We start from the raw sequence: 23,641 nt of genomic DNA on the forward strand, positions 1-23,641 counted from the left end.
CGTTTTCAATAACCTATCTACCCTTAGTTTAACTTACGGATACATTGCTGTCACCGTTTAATGGCAAGATCTTATCTATCCATAGTTATATCCAATATAGTTATAGTCCAATGCTATCTGTCAATAGGTTATTGAAATGTAAGTAAGCGTTAAAGGATAGACTTGTCTACGTCTAGTAAGTTAAACTAAGGATAGATAGGCTATTGAAAACGGCCGTAAATCAAACATTCCAACGAAGATAGAAACAATAGCTATTGAGACCTGCTTAACGCCATGGTATATTTGTGTTAGAGTGTTTAGGGTTTTGTATTTGGTGTTTTAGATAAAAAAAATTGTTAAATTTATTTTGTAAATATCATTTGAAAATAAATACTTATTTTAACTTTAGTTTTTCGTTAATTTCGTTAACAACATGAGGTTATTACAGCATTGCTATTTATTGTATATTTTCAAACATAAGGGTCAAACGAAATATTGCTGAATAGTATTCAGCGTACCTAAATAATAATTTAGAAATGAATTTGATTGGTTTAATTCAAATACTTAAAATATCTATTAAATACTAGCCTGCAATGCCTGCAAGAAATGGCTTCTGATCGATGGAAAGTTAAAAAAAAATAAGTTTAATTGAAAATTAAATTCCTTAATTGATAGATAAGTTGATATTCGATCTATAGTTCAATTACGAGTACTTCAATTCAAATATTCATCAATTCAAGAACAAATTATTTGCGTTCCTGAGGGTATGAAAAGCAGAGTATTCACCTCTATGATAAAGCGTTAGTCTTAAACTGCTTGATGCTACGATTTACCTAATACTCTATATAAATATCTCTCTCGCTTCGCTGAAGAGTTAACTCTATAGTCATTCTCTACAAATTTCGATCCAATATTACGCCCATGAAGTAATACATACTTTATTACCCTTTTACCAGTGGGAGGCTCTTTTCCTTTGCACAGGATGCCTGCTAGTTTATGGGTACCACAACGGCGCCAATTTCTGCCGTGAAGCAGTAATGGGTAAGAATTACTGTGTTTCGGTCTGAAGGGCGCCGTAATAAGTGATATTACTGGGGGATTGAGACTTAACATCCACTATCTCAAGTTGACGAGCGCGATTGTAGTGCCGCTCAGAATTTTTTGGTTTATCAAGAATCCTGAGCGGCACTGCATTGTAATAGGCAAGGCGTATCAATTACCATAAGAGGAACGTCCTGCTCGTCTCATCCCTTATTTTCATAAAAAAAAATCTTTTGGTAGTTCATCTACTAATATTGAAATATAACAAAAAGATTAAGAAACTTGCCTTTACGAAAACAATAGACAACTCAACAGCCGGTGCGCGTAAAACCTCTAACTTCCTCGAGTCTTGTAAAAACTTAACAGGCTTTAGCGTTTTTGTTCGGAAATCTGTTCCTGAAAAACTATCCACTCAGAGCCGGTAGCTTAACGACTTTTGCTTATTAATGGCAGCCATTTTGGTATGGACGTGGATAGATTTTAGGCTCTTAATGGTACATTGGCTGAGCGCATGCAATAGATGCCTTTGGATTTCTGCTTAATGTGCTATTCCCGATGAACGAGTAATAATTGAGACAATATTAGCGGGTTTTTTTTGTTCCAATTAATTAAATGCAAATTTCAGTGCCAATTTATAGATTTACCAATGTATAGTCTTTAGCGATGTATATTCGCTTTTTTATGGAAAAGTAGGACAAACGAGCGTACGGGTAACCTGGTGTTATCTAATCACCGCCGCTCACATTCTCTTGCAACACCAGAAGAATCGAAGGAGCGTTGCCAGCCTTTCCACAGTTTTGTAGTACGTGGAAGAAAGCTCCTTGAAAACCGCACTGTGGTGGTCCACCACATATACAGATGGTGGGGATGATATTATTTATATACATAATGTAAAGCCAAATTGACTTAGAAGATGCTGGATGTCATAAATAGAACAAGGCAATACTTCAAGCCACTTTAACCTTTGACACATCACAAATTAGGATATCATCCCCACCATCTGCATGTGTGGCGTTCTTCCACAGTATTGTAACAATTTTTAAATGTTAATTTTTATTTCTATAATATAAGTCCACCTAAATATAAATTTATCTATATATATGATATAATCACTCTTCTAGTAAACATAATACTGTCATAAAGATTTGTTATTTATATAAAATAACACAATACTGTTCACATTTAAATATTTCCGTATCTTAAAATGGCCAATGAATAGTTATATTGTGCTACAGAATTTCAGAAAACCGTTCTGTTTAATTTGTCGTTCAGCCAGAAAGAGTACGCTCTGATTTCACGTTAAATAAAACTGGGCTATCCAAAAACAATAGCAAAATGGTGAACTATTTTATTTAGACAATAACTACAGTGTTCCATAAAAATAAACAAAGTGCTTACAATTTCAATGCGCAAACTGTTCTTGTGCAGAATGTTTCCACTAGAACAAAGGCAAAGGGAGAACACTGCTGAAATATAAAGTCGTCTAATGCTACTTATACTACGATAAACAAAAGAGATTTGTTGTGTTTCAAATCATTAATGATATATTAGCTGTCTTAGGAGATTTTCATCAACTTCAAAAGCGCTCTGTTGCCTTTCAAACAATTCTACCACCAAGGATCCTCTTAGCATTAAAGTTTTGACGAAACAACTAAGGCCGGCAACGCTCCTGTGATTCCTCTGGTGTTGCAAGTGAATGTGGGCGGCGGTGATCACTTAACATTGGGTGAACCGTACGCTCGTTTGTCCTCCTCTTCCATTAAAAAACAAGTCCATAGATTGTAGTTTTCTACGTTCCAATGTATATATAGTACGTTTAAGTCTGAAATTGCCGATTGTGAGATTGCGCGACGTTCAATCAATGATAAGTTATACACCCTGTCCAATGCAATAGTGCTTAGAATACTTGATTGAACCCGAAGTTTGGAGAAGCTTTGAAGTTGCTCGTCACTATGAGACATAAAAAGTAAAGTTTCAATAGGCCAATATTTATCACTACTGCCCTATGTTATTTTATCGTATTAAATATAGCTAGTGTTCTCATGTACCCATGTTACAGGCTATGTTTAGTTTAGGGCAAGATATTATGGCTATGTCAATATTATGGCTATTATTATATTTGAAATTACAAGAAATAAAATTTGAATTCTTCAGTACAGAACGTGAATTACATACTTTAATTATTTATTTATAGGACAACCAGTAGTTGTTCCATTCTAATACGGTTAAAATATATTGAATATTAACAAAATATTAGTTGAGTGTACAGCAAATGAAGGTGTCACAACATGCACAGTCTTTACTTTAGTGACGCCAAGAACACAATAATATAAAATAAAACAAAAATAACAAAATCATGATACAAGTACATGCGAATTTGAAAAGAAAAACAATAAAAGAAGAACATAAGTCATTACTTTTACTTTTACCCTGATAGGATTTAAAAATTTATTAATATATATGTATAAAAATAATATAATATAATATTAATATATATATATAAATATAATATGCTATAATATTCATATAAACTGCTAGGAACGTATTCAAAATAAATTCATTAAGCATTTAGAATTCCGACAACATTTAGATCCCACGTTTAATTTTCACTCCAACAATTTAAGTTCTTTGAAAGACCGTCGAACCCATAGAGACATAATATTTTTATATAAATTATTACATAATATAGCTGATTCTCCATATCTATTAAGTAAAATAGGATTACTCTGCAGAAGGCCTACATCCCGATGTAAAGATGTATTAGATGTTGCCTATGCGAGAACAGTACATGGCAAGAACAGGTTTATAGTTCGGGCATGTAGCTGTTATAATACAGCATACAGTCATATTGACATATTGCATGAAAAGTTAAATGTTTTCAGATCATTGGTTTGTGATAATTTAAATAATTACTGATTTTTTTAACCCCATTCTTACATTTTTTTTTTCTGAATACTTATCTCATTTGTAACTAATTCATTATAGTATTGTATAATAGGCGTGTATAGTATTGTGTAACTTATATAGCTTGTAATTAGTTGTAAATTTGTATTACTTTTGTTTTGTGGTTTTTATCTTACGGTTGCTTACCTTTTAACTAAAAGTGTCGTATAAATTGTTGGAAACTTCACTGGTGAAAGTGTAAGTTTTAAGATTTGTTAATATTTAAGTATCATAATACTGTTTGTTTCCTATACATGAATAAATAAATAAATAAATAAATAAATAAATAAATAAGTTTATACTATAAACTTTGTATACTAGTGTAATAGACAAACACTTTCCTCATTACGATGAGACTCAATTTAAAATGTTCATGTGTGCTAGTTTTACAGATGTGTTAGTTAGTTACTGAAGTGTTTATTTTGCTTTTAGACAATCCCTATGACAAATATTGATAATGGCATCATACTCACGCATACAATAATATTTATCTAACACATATTTTCTTAAATGATTATAATCTTAACAAAATTGAGTGTTTAACCGCGTATAGAAAATGTTATATTTAGTATTTTACTGCATAAGTTCTACGAAAATAAACATCGCGAATGTAGTATTGAAGAATCAGTGAACCTGTGAAATGATTTAGTTTGATTGTTACTATATAAAACAACACAAACTAATACAGAACACAAAACGATTACATTTTTACACAAAGAAAATTTGAAAACAAAATCGATGCGGGACTCGAACCCACGACCTCTTGAACTGTTAGCTCGGCCGGTTAGAGAACTGGCACGGAACGCACGAATTTTGTTTTTAAATTTTATTTGTGTATATTAATACATAGGATTACCTAGAAGTGAGTGTTATCACTTTAAAAACATATCAAATTAATTATATTTTAATTAATATCCGGTAAAACACAGAACAATAACGATTAAAACACTAAAATTAAAACGCGGTCCAATTTGACAGGAGACTAATGGACACTAAATTGTTTCAAAACGATTTTGTGGAATTCATCTATTTCGTGGGTGTTTATATATATACACACTTAGGGTGTGAGAAAGATATGGATATGTTTAATGTAAGGATAGATAGGATCAGTATATCAGATTGTAGTCTACTACGTTCCAATGTTTTTTTTAATGAAAATAAGGGACGAGACGAGCAGGTTGTTCAGCTGATGGTAATTGATACGCCCTGCCCATTACAATGCAGTGCCGCTCAGGATTCTTGAAAAACTCCGAAAATTCTGAGCGGCACTGCAACTGCGCTCGTCACCTTGAGACATAAGATGTTAAGTTTCATTTGCCCAGTTATTTCACTAGCTACGGTGCCTTTCAGACCGAAACATAGTAATGCTTACACATTACTGCTTCAAGGCAGAAATAGGCGCCGTGTGGTACCCGTAATCTAGCCGGCATCCTGTGCAAAGGAGCCTCCCACTGTTCATAGTGTTCGCCTAACATGGTAGTATACTAAGCTTATGTTTTATACATGTCATTAGAGTCGAGTTTTAACTAACGAGTCCAAGTAATTCACGCAACCTACATTCAATCTATCATGGAACAGCTTAAAGCTAAAATATTTAATAGAACAATGTAAGTAATACATTTTTATTCCGATAATGAACGGTGAAAGCCTTGGCACAATGCCCGGTTTCCATTTCATCCCTTAGCGATATGGATAATATTGAATGAATCTTAAATTGTAGTATGTACGATTGTCATTTAAAATTTAAATTATTAATTTGTGGGATTTATTTTAGCGCTCATTTGTTTGGATTCGGAATTATTAAAATATGGATGAGTTATGCATTGAGGCAAACAGCGTTAATCATTCCCTGTAATTAAATATTGATACATGTTCCTATTATTTTTTTGTTTATCCTATTTTCCTTTTTTTATTTGCCATTTTTGGAAAAGAAGTACAAACGAGCGTACATTCTCTTGCAACACCAGAGGAATCACAGGGTCTTTGCCAGCCTTTTAAAAAGTATACGTGCTTTTTTAAAGGTACATTACTTTTTTCATACATACTCGAAAATTGAAGTACCTGACATGAACAGTTCATCTGTTTATAAATGAAAATCTAGTTTGTATAAATTCATTAATTAGTTTAACTTATTTAAAAAAATCTTCATATATTCATATCATAAGTATTCACGTCTTTTTGTCCAAATATATTTATTCTCTATCTTTTTCTTTTATAATATTACATTAGGTAAAGCTAGTTTTAAAATCGCTATTATTATTGTATTTTTATAGTTTTTTTTTTCTGATAAGAATGCTGTGTACACACCCTCGTCAAGTTGCAGCCTATCTTGTATTGAGGTCACATTTTAATTGTTGTTAATTATGCATTTGTTGTAATTCTGTTGTGTGTACGTATTAAATAAATAAATACTCATAAAGGATACTCATTAAGCTATATGTCCCGAGTTCGAATCGTATTAGGTGTGAACATTTATGCTATGAATATGGCGTTCCGTGCGAGCGGACTTCCACTGAGCCAATCGTTTGAGTGACGTATCGTTGATAAATCTTGTATGTCTTGTTCAAGTCTCAGGTTGTGGCTTCATCTACTGGATATACTTTACAGCTAACTTACTCAACCCCAATATTTTCATATTAGAAAATTGACTTAAGATGTCGCTCTTTCAAGTCTAAACAATTTGTTATTTTTTAAAGTGATAACCCTCACTTCTTTGATTATTTGCGCAAATAAAATTTGAAAACAAAATTTATGAACGATGAGGTACTCGAACCCGCGGCCTCCCGCGTTCTGCGAGCGCTCGTCCAACTGAGCCCACTGTTCGAGTGAAGTATCGTTGGCTTCATCTATAAATATATATATCTAACTAAATTCAAAGGAACCAGTACTGAGAAAGTATTCTGATTTTTAATGCGTCCGTCTGAGGCGTCAGAGTCATATATGCTAATCCAAAGGATAATTTTACTTTCATTTCAGTAATAGGTGCTGCATATAACGTTAGGTTTCCAAATTGAGTGTCTAGGCGACAATCCCCGGACGATTTGCAAGTGAATTTCATTAGGAGGCAAGTGTCGGGCTTACCCAACCAACAGGAATGTAATTTCAAACCAAATATATTTCAAGACGCTGCTATTCGCTTTGAAATGTATTTCTTAGCGATTTAGATTAAGTTTGTAAATATTTGAAGTGAAAATTTAATTTATCGTACGTGGGTTTAATGTATTGTCTCATCTAGTGTAAGAACTAGAGGTTTTGAATATTCAATAGTTTGAGTATTTGCATTGCCGTGAGGTTTAACGGAGAAATTTGTTTGAAGTCATAATTTCAATGCTATCTTGTTTTTGTAGACTGTATATATGGCAGAGTAATTATAGATTAATTAGGTCGTGTTTGGTGGAAGGAAGAAGTAATAAGTAACATTTAATGTATCGCCCAGTGATTAGTAACCCTGCCTACTGAGCGGGAGGCCCCGGGTTCGAATCACGGTAGGTACAAACATTTATATGATGAATATGGATATTTGTTTCCGAGCCATGGATGTTTATGAGTATTTATGTATGTTTAAATAAGTATATTGTTTCCTTTGTATCCATAGTTTGTCGCAAGGTAACTTGTGTAAAAGTCTGTCAATATTGTTATTACTATAATTCAGTAGTATCTACTTTCCTTTTTTTTAGGCCACGGTATCGTGTGGTGTTCAGTTTTATGACAATATAACGAATAGTTTATTACTACCATATGAAACGTTTATATAGCAAAGAAATAGCATAAATGTCTTTCTTAATGAGACTACATATTGGAAAGTATCATTTGAATTGAATATTTATAATAACAATATCATCAAAAAAGTACGAGGATTCAAAAACAGAACACCCAAAACCCAGTCTTATAACACTACGAAGAAGCCTTATTTAAATGGATAATGGAATTCCAATGGCCGGCTTCATCTGAATATCATTACAGCGGCTCGATTTACCTTTCAACCTAAGCTTGGTCGATCATAGTCGCATAACTATTTTTCTGTCATCCGTGGAATACTTTAATATTACTAGATACTAGCTGACCCAGCAAACGTTGTATTGCCGATATTAAAATCGCGATACAAAAGTAACTGTTCATCGTAGATCGGTGAAAATTTGAAGTTGAATGTATTTTTAATGCTGACTCATAATCAAACAAATTAAAAAAAATGTCAAATAAATTTAAAAAAAAATTGGCATGGACCACCCTTAACATTTAGGGGGATGAAAAATAGATGTTGTTTGATTCTCAGACCTACCCAACATGCACTCAAAATTTCATGAGAATCGATCAAGCCGTTTCGAGGGAGTTTAACAACAAACAACGCGACATGAGAATTTTACTAGCTAACCCGACAGACGTTGTTCTGTATATAATAAATTGAATACTGTTTTTTATGAATTTTTCAATAATATTTCGTAACATCAAGAATTATTTCGTATAATATGCTCCCTGTTGTTGTAATGAAATTGTTTTACAGCAGAACTGTCAAACCGTGCGTCAATAAATTCTCTCATAGAAAATATGTCCATACAAAACAATTATCAGACGACGGGGGACACATTAAAGGAAATATTTTTAGCATTTTCTACGCAAAATATCGCTAAAATCAGATCATTTTAGGTTTCGAAACGCAACGCATATGGTTCGAGTAAGAGAGACAATCCTATGCAACGATTGTAGAGCGTCATCTCTTTCTCACACCGCGGACCACACACAAATTAAAAATTATTTCGGTCATTCTTCATAAGTGATCCAAACGCCATTCAGTAAAAGACACTTCATGGTACGTATTTTAGCAATTCAGTTTAGGTACCTAAACTGAACTGCATCGGAATCGCATCGCTAAATAAAAAAGACCAATCTGGAACTCCTTAAACTTTACTCACTTCTTCCAGTGTCAGTCAAGTCAGTTAAATATGTCGCATGTTTGCACACGTACTTGAACACAGGAAGATCTTTTGTAGAATTTGTATTTATGGATATGACGTATGTTATTAACAACAGCGGTAATAGATAAATAATAACCAATATCTTCTTGGATGTATCTCTAGAGATAGATCGTTACGAGGTTTGAATGTACATCAGTGATAATTCCCTGAGAATTGCGTTTGGATTATTGGTACGCTTTCAGATAGTGACGTTCTAAAGTTAAAATAATGTAGTCGATGGCAAGAATCAGTTTAGAAGACTCCTTTATAATGCAAAGATGAAGAACGCAGAACTGCTGGAGTCATTAAGGATCGAGTTCTCTTCTACTAGCTCGATCACTTGGTGTGGCGTATAGACGCTTCATGATGTGTCTTCCATTACATTTACCGCGGTAGCATTCTGCAGAGCTTTTTTTAACCTGATTCTTGCCGAAGATTTCCACCACTATATACCATAAACTCTAACATCATCCTCATCATCTGTATGTAAGGCTTCTTGCATGTTTAACTTAGCGCTGGAATGAAGTTCCTTACGTGGTGGTCCCAGGTCGATAGGATATTGATAATAATAATAATATATAACCTTTATTCAGATCTAAACTAACATAGATAACTAACAATACTCTAAAACAAACATAAAACATTAAAAACAAAATAATTTATTCTAGTATTTGTATTTTTTTTATTTTTTGTTTGCGTTGCTTGCAAATCGGCTAAGGCCTCCTCCAACCGTTTCCAATCTTGTCTTTCTTGAGCCATTCTGTTCCACGTTACTCCTGCCACTTCCCTGATATCGTCATCCCATCTTTTCTGGGGTCAACCTCTTTACCTTTTCCCTTCCCTGGGATACCATCTTGTCACTTTCTTACTCCATTTGTCATGTACTCTCACCATGTGCCCAGCCCATCTTTTACTTGTGATGACGCGGTATAGAATATTGATACCTTCATAAAATGCGAAGACACCCACTCAGAAAGCTTGCTGCACTCCTGTGGTTACTTCAGGTGACCACTTGTATTGTTTAATTATTCTTTAATTAACTAAATGGTAACGTATAGGTTTTCTGTCTAAGTTAAATGAACATAAATACATAATGATAAGACATAAAAACACAATAGTATATCTAAGTCTTATGCCTCCATGGTCTTCCAATTAGAAACATTTCTACATCGCAATTTTGTCTCAAATTGTTTCCTTTCCCCTTTTTACAGGAAATAAGAGGACTCAATTCGAAGTTATTGGCTTTTCCTTGAACAGATAGTCCTCCCTTCGTACATAAAGGAAAACTTTCTATACAAGATAAGGGACATTTCAATTTCTACCGAGCATTTGTGTTCGACTTTTCGGGAAATTGTTTTAGTTGATTATCATACTATATGGTATTTGGAACATGAATATGCATTATTTTTATAAAAATAAGGGACAAGACGAGCAGGACATTCAGCTGATGGCCCTGCCCATTACAATGCAGTGCCGCTCTGAATTATTGAAAAACCCCAATAATTCTGAATTTCACTACAACTGCGCTCGTCACCTTGAGACATAAAATTTTAAGTCTCATTGCTCAGTAATCTCACTAGCTACGGCGCCCTTCAGACCGAAACAAAGTAATGCTTACACATTACTGCTTCACGGCAGAAATAGGCACCGTTGTGGTACCTATAATCTAGCCAGCATCCTGTGCAAAGGAGCCTCCCACTGTTAAAAACTGGTTGCTTAGTAGGGTGCTGATTAATTTCTATCTTTTTTATTTTTTAAAGTGTATTTTTTAATAACGCTCACTTCTAGGATTAATTACATAAATTAAATTTGAAAACAAAATTTATGAACTATGAGGGACTGGAACCCGCTACCTCTCGCGTTCCGTGCGAGCCCTCTTCAACTGAGCCAAACGTTCGAGTGACGTTTCGTTGATTAATCTTGTATCTCTTGTTCAATTCTCAGGTTATGGCTTCGTCTACAGGACGTACAGAACTGTAAAGTAATTTCTCTCTCTTCTTTTCTTTGGGTACCGTTCCCAAAAGGTATCAAACGGGAAACCTGTTACTAACTTATCACTACTACAGATTTGTAAGGAACAGTGAAAACAGTACGCTGAAGATGATTGCTGCCAGATCGGATTGTTCCATAATGAGGCGTTGGAGATTGACACTGGCTTAATAAAGTGCTATTTTGTACTTATTTAACAAGGATAAGTAACACACCTGTAACTACTAACTTTCTATGGACTTCTTATCCGATATAAATAATTCATTTTTATTGTTAAAACGTTTTGTCCGTCCTTCGGTTCGTCTGTACGTCTTTTTTTTTCGACCCGTAGTCACTTGGTGATAATTGATCACCGCCGCCCTCATTCGCTTGCAACACCAGAGGAATCACAGGAGCGTTGCTGGTCTTTGAGGAAGGTGTGCTATTTTTAATGGTACCATCTCGTATCGTCCCACACGTGGAAACACCGCATAAGAAAGCTTATTCTATAGCTTTGTAGAAAGTGGGAGAAAGCTCCACGAAAACCGCACTGTGGAGGACCGCCACACATCTAGATGGTGTGGATGAGATATGTTTATCTCTCAGCGGGCTATATAATAAGCTAAGCATAAGCTGCAACAGTCAGAAAGCCAAATTTTGACAGATTTTATATTGACCTTAAAACAAAACAAATAACACATGATGACATGTTTTATAAGGACGCCCACACTACTTAAAACATGCTTCTTTTTCAAATGTATTTAAAATTGTTATAAAGTGGAAGAGAACCCTTCGTACACTAAATTCTTATTAGCTTAAGGACATCAGATATTCAACGGTTCTCCATACAAGCTAGAAACTAGATCATTAATTGAGTATCAGTAACTGAAATTTTTATACAATGTGATTAGTTTTTAAAAGCGGCCAAGCGCGAGTCGGACTCGCCCATGAAGGGTTCCGTAATAGCAAGTAAAATAATATAAAAGTTCTTGTAGTTCGTTGTAACGATATATAACGTATTAAAAAAAAACTACTTAATAGTAGATCTCATTCAAACCAATTTTTGGTGGAAGTTTGCCTGGTAATGCACATCATATAATTTTTAGTTTTATCAATCTCATAATTTAGACGTTACAGGGGGGATTACCAATTGGGAAGTTTCTTTTGCGCAAACTATTCAGTTTAGAAAAAAATGATATTAGAAACCTCAATATCATTTTTGAAGACATATCCCACACGTATGGATTTTGATGAAATAAATTTTTTTGTAAATTTAGTCTTGTTTCCTTTGTGTGAAAATCTATAGTTTCGGAAAATAGTTGCTGTGACATACGGACGGACAGACAGACAGACAGAGTTGACGAATCTATAACGGTTCTGTTTTTTGCCATTTGGCTAGGGAACCCAAAAAAAACTGACAAATTCCTGTGAATGAGAATAATATGTTATCTCTGTATAGATAACATGAACACAAAAATAATAATCTATAAAAGAAAAAAAATTATTAAACAAATCTTGTTCTCGGCAATTCTCGACATAGCCTCCACTCAAACTAATAAGTTGAATGGCTCTTCTATTCAAAAATCTTATTTAAAATGATAGCAGAAAACTCTAAGAAATCTTTATGTGAGCTAAGATTTTGCACAAAGACCAAGAAGATTTAATAATAATATTATACACAAAAAAAAATTTATAAACGATGCGGGGCTCGAACCCACGACCTCTGGTGTTCCGTGCGAGTGCTCTCCCAACTGAACCAACCGTTCGAGTGACGTATTGTCATAAAATCTTGTATGCTTTGTTCAACTCTCAGGTTGTGGCTTCATCTACAGGATCTATTTCACAGTTGATAACCTGCTCAGCCCCAATATTTGCATATTAGGAAATTGACTTGAGAGGTCGCTCTTGTAAATCTAAACAATTTGTTATGTTTTTAAAGTAATAACCCTCACTTCTAGGATTAATACACAAATTAAATTTGAAAACAAAATTTTATGAACTAGAGAGTTGAACAAAGCATACAAGATTTTATGACGATACGTCACTCGAACGGTTGGCTCAGTTGGGAGAAACGGAACGCCAGAGGTCGTGGGTTCGAGCCCCGCATAGTTCATACAATTTTGTTTTCAAATTTTATTTGTGTATTATCACTTTGAAAACATAACAAATAATATTATTACTATTTATTTGCCAAACTAGGCCAAAACACGGAAAATGAAATCAGAAACTAATTAGTAACTGATTGGTTTGTCCGTGTTTACGAAAACAGATATATTTGTTTTTGTTTGAAGCTCCGTCAGGAGTCCATTAGTAAATTGAACAGGCGACAGAACTTTCTTGATATTCAATTGATATTTTTACATCAATCACCCTTACTCTTAGATCTCATTAAAGAAAAGGAAATGAGACGTGTTCGTACAAAAATTCTTTCGTAAATCTTCTAGGTAATCAATCATTTGACGTCTCCTCCAGTGAGGCTTAAATGTTTTCGAATCCAGTTGGGGATAAAAGAAAACATATTTTTTTATGTGAGTTGTTATTTGAGTATATTTACTGTGATAGAAAAAGTTTTTCATCAGGTTTAATTTGCCCTTTAAAAGAATAACATTATAGTATGAAATTAAAATAGTTTTTTATATTTAATTTAATTTAAACAATTATTTTTTTGCATATAACGAAATGTAGAATTGTAGAGCTTAAAATTAGTTTATCAATTAAGTTCTTAATGGCATGTGGTTATGATGGGAGGTTTATAACATGATTTGAGAACCGTACCATCATTAAGTCTGGTTTGCGTGAAAACGGCCTGGGTTCAAAGCCTTTATATTAGCCAAGTGTGAGTTGGGTAATTCCATATAAAGTCATTAAAATTTCTTCGACTTTGTGTATAGATTTAATTATGCGTATTATTTTAGATATCATAGAGACGGGAGCACGTATCTATGCGTATAATTGTACGTATAGCAAAATAATGCTTATAGTTACGGTAATTTCAGTGATTTTATCTGAAAGCTAGTGAAACAATCTATTATAGTAAGTGAAAATTATTTAATATCTAGTTTTTTTTTTATTTTACGGAGTCCTTTCCTTCGAAAAAAGTTGAAAAACAGAATTTTCAAGGAACACAATTGGAAAACAAGTTTTTATGGTTTTATAATCAACTTCATTTGTTATTTCTTTTCACCAAACTAAAATTTACATGCTTCATAGTAATAATTTGAGATATTCCTACAGAACGACACCAACCAAATTGATGATTAACAGAAATTGTATGGCGTCCTTTTAAAAATAGATGTTCAGTATCTAAACTTTATATTAAGATCCTCAACAATAGGAAATTTAATGTAGTTTTAATTGAATATTAATACATTGGATAATTTATAAAACCAAAGACCACATGAAGCAAAGTATTGAGTAAGGTAGGAATTTTACCACATACATCCGAAGATTTTTTATTCTATATATAATCTATGTATATTTAAAATCAAAAGGTAGGTCATTAAATGGGCATCCGTTTTGACCGACGATTAGTAGTGACGATTATTAGTTACAAAGTAAACTCTATCAGAGTTATAATCGGAAACATAATATCATTTCTCCCTCAGAAATACAAATGAAACTATATAAGTATTAGATAACGTTATAAGATTGAGAGATATAAATTCTAGAAACGTCTCTAGGAAATCTAAATGAGGATAAAGATTGGGAGTTGGTAAGGAGGAGGGATAATTGAACCGAATAAAATCAATTACATTATCTGTTTGTTACTTCAGTTAGTTTTCTTCTAATGTCAACTCACTTGAGATATTCTTTGTTTTGGTGTTTTTGTGCATCAATTTAAATTTTTATATTGAAAACTCTAATTTTTTTAATATAAGATTGTAGCTGTCATTACTCATTATAGATTTCATGACAATGAATTTTTACATTTTGAAATATTATCATTAGACTGTTGGTAAGGTACTAAAGGCGGTCTGCTACAATATTTTTATGAAAGGTAGTAAGATAACCACATTTCGACAGTAAAAGTGAATTTAAACAAAGATCACATTGCGTAATGGATTGGATTCCTGTAATGAATTCGTAATATGGTACTTTTCTGGGTTTTAATATTATGCAAGTATTCTCCTGTAACGCAGTTTGCTTATAACGGGTTTTCAATACTTCGTATAAGACGAGCATACGTCAATATAACGCGGGAATTTCCCTGTGAAATACATAATGATTGCTACAGTTCATAATTAGGTTCTCGTATCTTTTCACGCGTGTCAAATAATGTGTTTTGACAAAAATAAATTATTTTATTAAATTTATTTATTATAAACCTATATGAAATACTAAAACTAGGTAAACAATTGGAAATACTTGTTACGAATTGTGGTTAATTATTATTACAAATAACAACGACGAGGTCATAAAAACGCGTTATACGGAATATAACGAAATGTCTATAACGCCGTTTCCCATAATGTGGAAACACTCTACTGTGTTATAGCGCATATTTGCCTGTTTTTTACTGTCGATGAGAATTTTTCATAAGTACCACTCCTTTTAAACATGTAATATTTGTGAAGCGTGGATTCACATTCATATGTGCGTTGTAAGGATTCACGTTTTTTTTTATTTTTTTATGGCTAGAATGATTCCGTTCCATGTAGAAGATGGAACGAATGACCTAACTGTTATAGTTATTTGACATTAAAATAAGAATTTGTAACCATTCAATATTATTTTGTTTTAGTAATTATTTTTTATAAGTCATTGTAATATTATATAATCTTTGTGACGTCACTTTGTTATGAAGTTGGTAGTTTCGTATTATTAAGTTGGTAATGTTGTAACTGTTAGGAATTGCTCTCAGCTATTAGGCACATCTTCTTGGGGCAGTCAAATGCGGTGGACCTGCTGGCTGCTGGTAATCCAACTGCCCTAGTCTTATATATCATTTATTGTTACTATGTATAGTGATTAGTAGTGATTATAGTGAAATTATTGAATATATATTCTATTCAAGTGGATCGTAGAAGTGTTTCATTATATTACTGTATGAGACTGAATGACCATAACCACTTTACCAGTGGGAGGCTCGACTGCACAGGATGCCGACTAGATTATGGGTACCACAACGGCGCCTATTTCTGACGTGAAGCAGTAATGTGTAAATATTACTGTGTTTCGGTCTGATGGGCGTCCAGTAATTTCACTAGCTACGAGAGAAATTACTGGGCAAATGAGACTTAACATCTTTATGTCTCAAGGTGACGAGCGTAATTGTAGTTCCGGTCAGAATATTTAGGTGTTTCAAGAATCCTGAGCGGTACTGCATTGAAATGGGCAGGGCGTATCAATTACCATCAGCTGAACGTCCTGCTTGTCTCGTCCCTTATTATCATACAAAAACCACTTCATTATCCTTATATTTCACAATGTAAGCTTATAAGGGGTTTTTAAAACATTAATTAAGCACTTAGTTTGAGCAAAAGATTATAAACAGCTGGTGATAACTGTTCTCCATTACCATTTTCAACTTAAAGAAACTAATTTTCTAGAATTAACCCTTCAAACTTCTCGCACTAAAGTTGCCTATTTGAAAACTCATCCTGGCTCTGAGAGGTTTTACGAACAGTTTTTACTGCGTTCGAGAAATCGCTTTACTCTTGGGACATTTTATGAGGCCAAGAAGGTTTAGATAGAGGAATATTAATAAAATTTCAAATTACAACGTTAAAGTGCCGGAGATTTCACCACCTGATACGGGTATGATTGTGGATACGAGGTCGTTAGTAGTCAAATATATTTTATTTTTATAATGCCTTATATATACTAATTTTATATACACCTTTTAATATACATAATATGTTAAGAAATATTGATATATATTAAAACGTGTTCAATATGCTGAAGCTTTCTTCAGCATATTGAACACGTTTGAAAAAAAAATCCTAAAATATTTACCTATTTTAACAATAAAATCTACGTAAGTAGACGTATATTTCTCTAATTTTATTTAAAAGAACATTAAAGTGCATAATATACCATTCTACCATGGAAAGTATTATTAAAATCGGGTAAGTAGCTTTTGAGTTTATCCATTACAAATAAAAATATCTATCTTCATATAAACATTTTTAACTATATTTTATCATTGTATCTTAAACGTAAAAGTATTTATCAAAATTTCGCATGTTAAATTCAATGTGCTTTCCCAAATTGAACGAAAAGTTCTTGTTACAATTTATCAGTGTCATAGTTTAATATCGTCTACGCTGTAGCACTAAGCAGTGGAATGAAAAACTGTCTACAAAGTAGCGCTACGAGGCGTTACGTCGTAGCACTGTAAACTTAGTCAAGATATACAATTCTATCTACGGCTAGCTTTGCAATATTATATTGTAACATGGAAATATTTTTTTGCAGTTTAATACTGCGTTACAGATGAGAGCTTTAAAGAGGTATAAAGTAAAAATTCTGACACGTTCCATATTTAAGCTTTAGCATAGATATAATATCATTTTATAGAAGAAGCTGTATGCAGTATTCGATCAAAGCAACAGAACTACAGCTTTGTACTTTTGCATTTGTATTCCTAGGTGAATGTGTGGCATTTTGTATAGTTTGTACCTTTCAATTCTGACTCAGAGTGACCGCAATGGCAATGATCGAGGATTGTACAGATTTCTTCAGATCACTTTTTTTTCTGTTAGGTCTAGTTCCTCAATATATAATTAAAACAATGAATTAGATTTCGTATTTTCCGTCGCCTTAGCGCGGATGTCATCATCATCATCATATCAGAACACGTTCACTGCTGAACAAATGCCTCCTCCAAATATTTCCGACCGATGATCGCTCCTGCACTGCCCTCATCCAACCTGTTCCAGATTATCTTGTTGGCTTGTAGAGTGTCTACCATCACTGCATTTTCCGGTACGTTATCGTAATTTGAGTCGTGCTCACAGCCACATCAATTTCGCACCATTTGGGCTACGTTGTTGACTTTGTTTTTTCTACGGATTTCCTCATTCAAAAGCCCGTTTACTGGATTGTTTGTCCAAGGTAGAATAAATCTTGTCCATGTTAATTCTGAGACCTACTCCTTGAATAGATGTATTGAGGCCATCAAGCATATGGCTTAAGTCTTCCATGGTCTCTACCATGATTACAATATCGTCTGCGAATCGGAGTTGATGTATTCGCCGTTGATAAATGCATAGTCCGTTGCAGTCCAGAATCATAGAGACATCTTCCAATGCAACTGTGATCAGCTTCGGTGATATAACATCGCCTTGTCTGACTCTCCGCTGCAGTCGAATAGGCTTCGAAAACTGATCCTGAAGACGGAGTGACATGGTGGCGTTAACATATAAGCACTTCAACGTTTCCATATATTGATAATCAATGTTGCACCTCTGGAGAAACTGCAGCACCACCCAGATCTCGATCGAATCATAAATTTGCTCTCAGTCCACGAACACCAATCATAGTGGCTGGTTATACTCCGTTCTTGAGCAGATGTATCTCCAGTAAACAGTAAATAAAATATAGCACTGTGTTTTAAAGTGAAATTTAGTTTTTAATTTATTAATTTAGGAGAAGTTTTTAATTGAAATGAGTAATTTTAATATGTGTCGCTATTTGGAAGTGGGAATGTCCTTAAAGGCCGGTAACGCTCCTGTCATTCCTCTGGTGTTTTAAGGAAGGTGGAGTTACATTTCCGCTCACCAACTATAACGATAGCTGCTGCAATAGCGTGTGTTTTACGAAGCCATACCATGACATACCGTTAATTAAATGTATTTATTTAAATATCTAAGCATTTAATGCTTGCCGTATTTTTGATACATTGTAATTAAGACAGTATAAGCCTATTGCAATCACCTACAAATACTAAACCACTATTCAGCTCTTAGCTAGATTTATCTAAAATTATGGTGACACCGTTGATATCCACAATAACTACACATAGAACGATAAAAACTAGAAGAAAGTAATTTAAGCCATGAAATTAACATGAAACGAGGTGAGCTATCGCGAATGAATACGTTTTTGGAGAGATTTATGTTATCCCAGGACGGAATGGACGCGGTACGTGAAAATATTTCGGAAATCAAGTCTGATGTAAAAATAAAAATGAGCCAACTTCTACACTCATGAAAGAACAGTGCGATCTTAAAACTTTTGTTAATGAACTAAGTAATAAAATTATAAAAAATACTACATTGGAAATTGGCTTTACTGACATAAAAACTTTGTATAAGCGCGACTTGTAAATGAACAAGAAATGTGTGAGTTACATGAAACTTTCATTATTCTAGCTAGATACAATATTTTTTTATGAAAAGAAAGGACGAGATCAGCAGATTGTTCAGCTAATGGTAATTGATACGCTCTGCCCATTTACAATGGAGTACCGCTCAGGATTTTTGAAATACCTTAAAATTCTGAGTGGCACTACAATTATGCTCGTCACCTTGAGACATAAGGTGTCTCATTTGCCCAGTAATTTCACTAGCTACGGCGGCTTTCAGAGCGAAACGGTATTTTCACAGTAATAAAAAAATGTAACAGATGACACTTAGATTAAACATTAACATATATTTTCCTGAGGTAAGACATGCTTGTATTATGTTTTCGATGAAATAAAAGTTCATTAAATCTAAATTTTATACCATTTTTCTACAAAATTAAGCAATCATTGATTGTAACATTAAGTGTGATAGACTTTAACAGTGTTAACTTAAACTTATAAGAAAGTTTTTTAATCTATTGATTAATATTATTACATATTGGAAAATATTTCCCACGTAATTTGCTTTGCTTTATAAAGCTTAATTACGCTGCTAAGTCACGCCCATGTAGTTAAAAACCAATTTTGAATTTATGTCCTCAACATTAAGTCGCCTAATTGTATGTTCCTCCACTTATTCAAATAAACAAAAATATTTTTATATCATAGGTAAGTTGCATTACACAATTTTTTTATAGTTATCAATCCACATATGGCGTAAATAAAATAAAGGCATTATTATATTTTTACAGAGAATAACAAAACTTGCTTGGGCTATGAGACTTTAGATATAGATCCATTTAAATACTTATTATAATTTATAATATAAATACTAATTATAATCTTGGTAATTTTTATTGGTACCATTAATTAAATGTATCTAGATATTGACAAGTCACCTCTTCTAGATCTGAACAAAGGGATAAGTTAAGTTAAATAACAATGGGTCTGCGTTTGTGATACAAGAGAGACAAGAGAACAAATGTTGCATTATATTGTATTGCAGTGTCACTTACTTTTACGCTCATAAAATAATGCTTTGACTTCATGTCACCTTAATGGAAGGCGGCATTTGATACAGATCTTCAATGGACTGCCATTAGATGTTTTATAAGTATCATAAAACCACAATTTGCTTATTTAAATATCAGTTTTATATCTATCGAATGTGTATTGATATGTAAAAATATTAAACCACGCTATTTTCTTTTTTAAATGATATGTTGTTCTTGAAAGCAAAATAATTTTGCATGTATAACTAAAGGTTCAGGAGTCTTAAACCATATGGGCTACTATGCCCTGTGCCCCTCTCGGTACTATGCCCTGTGCTTCCCCGGGGCGTATAAAGAATAGGGTAGTCCCAGGCCCAAGGGTGTCGTAAGAGGCGAATATGGGCTTATTGAAAGTGGGAGAGTCACGCTGCCGTCTTATGACGTCAGCACAATCAGGCCAGACTCGTTCGGGTTACTTACTACACTCGCATAGAATACCGGCGTGAAATAGTGGCCTAGTGCCGCTATGTTTCGCATAGGTTAGTGTCGAGGACCGTAGGCCATCCCAACAAATCCGAACTGCAAAGTTCTGAAGAGGAAATATAACCGTGCCTCCAGATTTTTTAAACGGAAAATCGCCCTTGCCAAATCAAAGCACGTCGTCAAAATTGGCAAAATTTCCAGTTACCCGACCGGAACACGCAAGTTCTGGTCGTTGTCGAAAGCTGCTCTTGGTAACTTCAACCAGCCGTCCATGCCGCCGTTGTACATGAGGAATGACACCCTGGCCCATACGGCAAAAGAGAAAGCCGATCTCCTGTGCACTCTTTTTGCCTCCAACTCGACTCTCGACGACAACGGATAAACACCGCCGACCATCCCGCGGTGTCAGAGCTCCATGCCTGAAGTACAGTTCAGACAAAAAACTGTTCGGCGAGCTCTGTTTTCGTTGGACGTCAGGAAGTCGAGCAGGCCGGATGGCATTTCTCCAATCGTGCTTAGAACTTGTGCCCCTGAGATGACGCCGGTGCTAACGCATTTATTCCAGCACTCTTATTCAAAAGGAGAGTCCCTGACTCATGGAAGTCAGCCCTTGTCCATCCAATCCAAAAAAAGGAGACAGTTTGGATCCGACATACTACAGGCCTATGGCGATTACCTCCCTGCTTTCCAAAATCATGGAGAGCATAATTAGCCGCTAGCTCTCGGTATACCTTGAGGGTCACCAGTTGATCAACGACCGTCAGTACGGCTTTCGCCATTGTCGGTCGACTGGCGATCTTCTGGTATACCTAACACATTGATGGGCAGCGGCTATTGAAAGTAAGGGGGAAGGCCTGGCAGTTAGTCTGGATATAGCGAAGACCTTTGATCGTGTATGGCACAAGGCGTTCTTCTCAAAACTTCCATCATTTGGGCTTTTCGAGAGCTTATGCAATTGGACCTCCAGCTTCCTCACTGGGCGCAGCATACAGGTCGTTGTCGATGGTTATTGCTCGATTCCAAAGCCCGTGAACGCTGGAGTACCCCAAGGCTGTGTGCTATCTCCCACGCTGTTTCTTCTGCATATCAATGATATGTTGGACGACTCCAACATACAATGCTATGCAGACGACAGCACTGGTGATGCCGTATACACGGGCCATGCAGGTCTCTCTCGGAAAATCGTCGAACAGTGCCGGGGGAAACTTGTGTCTTTTATCGAGTCCTCTCACGAGAAGGTCGCGGAATGGGGTAAGTTGAACCTTATCCAATTTAACTCCCAGAAGTCTCAAGTTTGCGCGTTTACCACAAAAAAAAAACCATTTGCCGTATCACCGCTCTTCGACAACACTTCCCTTTAAGCCTTGCCTAGTATCGGAATACTGGGTCTCGAAATCTCGAGCGATTGCCAATTTCGGGAGAGCAAAGCCAAATTGGCTTCGAAGAAGGTGGGCGTCATTAATAGAGCACGGCAATACTTCAAGCCGGCCCAAATTCTAGCGCTCTACAAAGCGCAGGTCCGGCCACACATGGAGTATTGCTGTCATCTCTGGTCTGGCGTTGCGTAGAGACGTCGCTTCATTGTGTGTCTTCTACCGCATTTATCACGGGGAGTGTTCCGATGAGCTGTTTAACCTGATTCCTGACGCCGAATTCCACCTTCGCACGACACGCCACAAATGAGGATATCATTCCCATCATCTGGATGTGTGGCGTTGTTCCAAAGTGCAGTTTTTAGAAATAGAAACACTTTATTAGCATACAAAAAACACTCACACAAAAACACAGCAATTTACAATATTAATTTAAATCTTAAAATACTAAATTAAATACCGTAACACTATTATAAAGATTAATAATAAAGTAATAAAAATAACAGTGTGAGCGTGATTCCCTGCTAAAAGGAGCTGACTCAGTATATTGTTGGTCAGTGCAGAAGACACCAACACAACACTGGTTTTCAGCAGCCCCTCGTGACATTTAGAGTAGACAGTTGCATTAGTCTTCCCATTGTTATTAATTTGTGAAGGTAGGTATCAAAGGTAATGACTAAATATTATATATTCTATTACGTGTTTCTTAATTTATAGTGTATTAAAATTAAAATAAATAAATAACTGTAATAATAATAAATATTAAATCATAGTATAATCTGTACGTAACTGTATATAATATAATAAAGGTGGCATTAGGTACTTACTATAACTGAGATATATATTACTATATATTGGTGAACATTAAATATACATAATAAAAATACAGAATTGTGTTAATTAATAAGATACATTGCATATCAAGGATCATTATTATATAATGATTCTAAAATTGTATTTTTATATTTCGATCTAAAATTTTGAATTGGTGGCGTTATATTATACCAGCACTTAGTAGCGCTGTAACGAAAACTGCCCCTGAACTAATATCTGCGAGGCAGATCTGGTTTTTATATTATTAGCACTGCGTTGCCCTAGCCATTCAAGTTTATTATACAAGTAAAGAGGTGTTTTAGTATGTATGATACCGAAAAGCAACGTTGCTAAATGCAGACACCTCCGACCTTACATATTAAGTATATTGGCATGTTTTAAGTATGGACTAATGTGTTGCCTGGGAGGAATTTTCCAGCAGAATCGGGCGCACGCATTTTGCATTCATTGGATGGAACATTTTGTTTTATACAGTAACCTAGGACCATACAACACGTCACAGTAATTGAGCTTTGAAAGTACAAGTGCTTCACATAACCTGACTCGAAGTTCTGTATTTAGAAATTTTAGATTGTAATAATAATATTAAAAAAATTTGGGATAAAATTAATGAGTTATTGGGTAAAAATAAACAGTCTTTGGATAATCTAATCATAAGTAACATTACTAAACAAGGCGGCACGCAGGCTGTCTGTAATGAATTTGCTGATACATTCTTAAAGGAAATTGTTCAAATAAAGCACGCCTGTGATGAAAAATGGCTGGAAAGGCAGACTTATGTTAAATTAT

At 34.5% G+C, this 23,641-nt stretch overlaps 1 protein-coding gene across 1 annotated transcript in view; it reads left to right on the forward strand.

Annotated features, from left to right (window-relative positions):
* LOC126979386 (neuroligin-4, Y-linked-like) overlaps window positions 1–23,641 on the forward strand; it is a 126,074-nt gene that overhangs the window by 37,973 nt on the left and 64,460 nt on the right. The gene's annotated exons all lie outside the window — the stretch shown is intronic.

The sequence above is a fragment of the Leptidea sinapis genome, chromosome 3 (genome assembly GCF_905404315.1).
Source record: "Leptidea sinapis chromosome 3, ilLepSina1.1, whole genome shotgun sequence".
Taxonomy (NCBI): Eukaryota; Metazoa; Arthropoda; class Insecta; order Lepidoptera; family Pieridae; genus Leptidea; species Leptidea sinapis.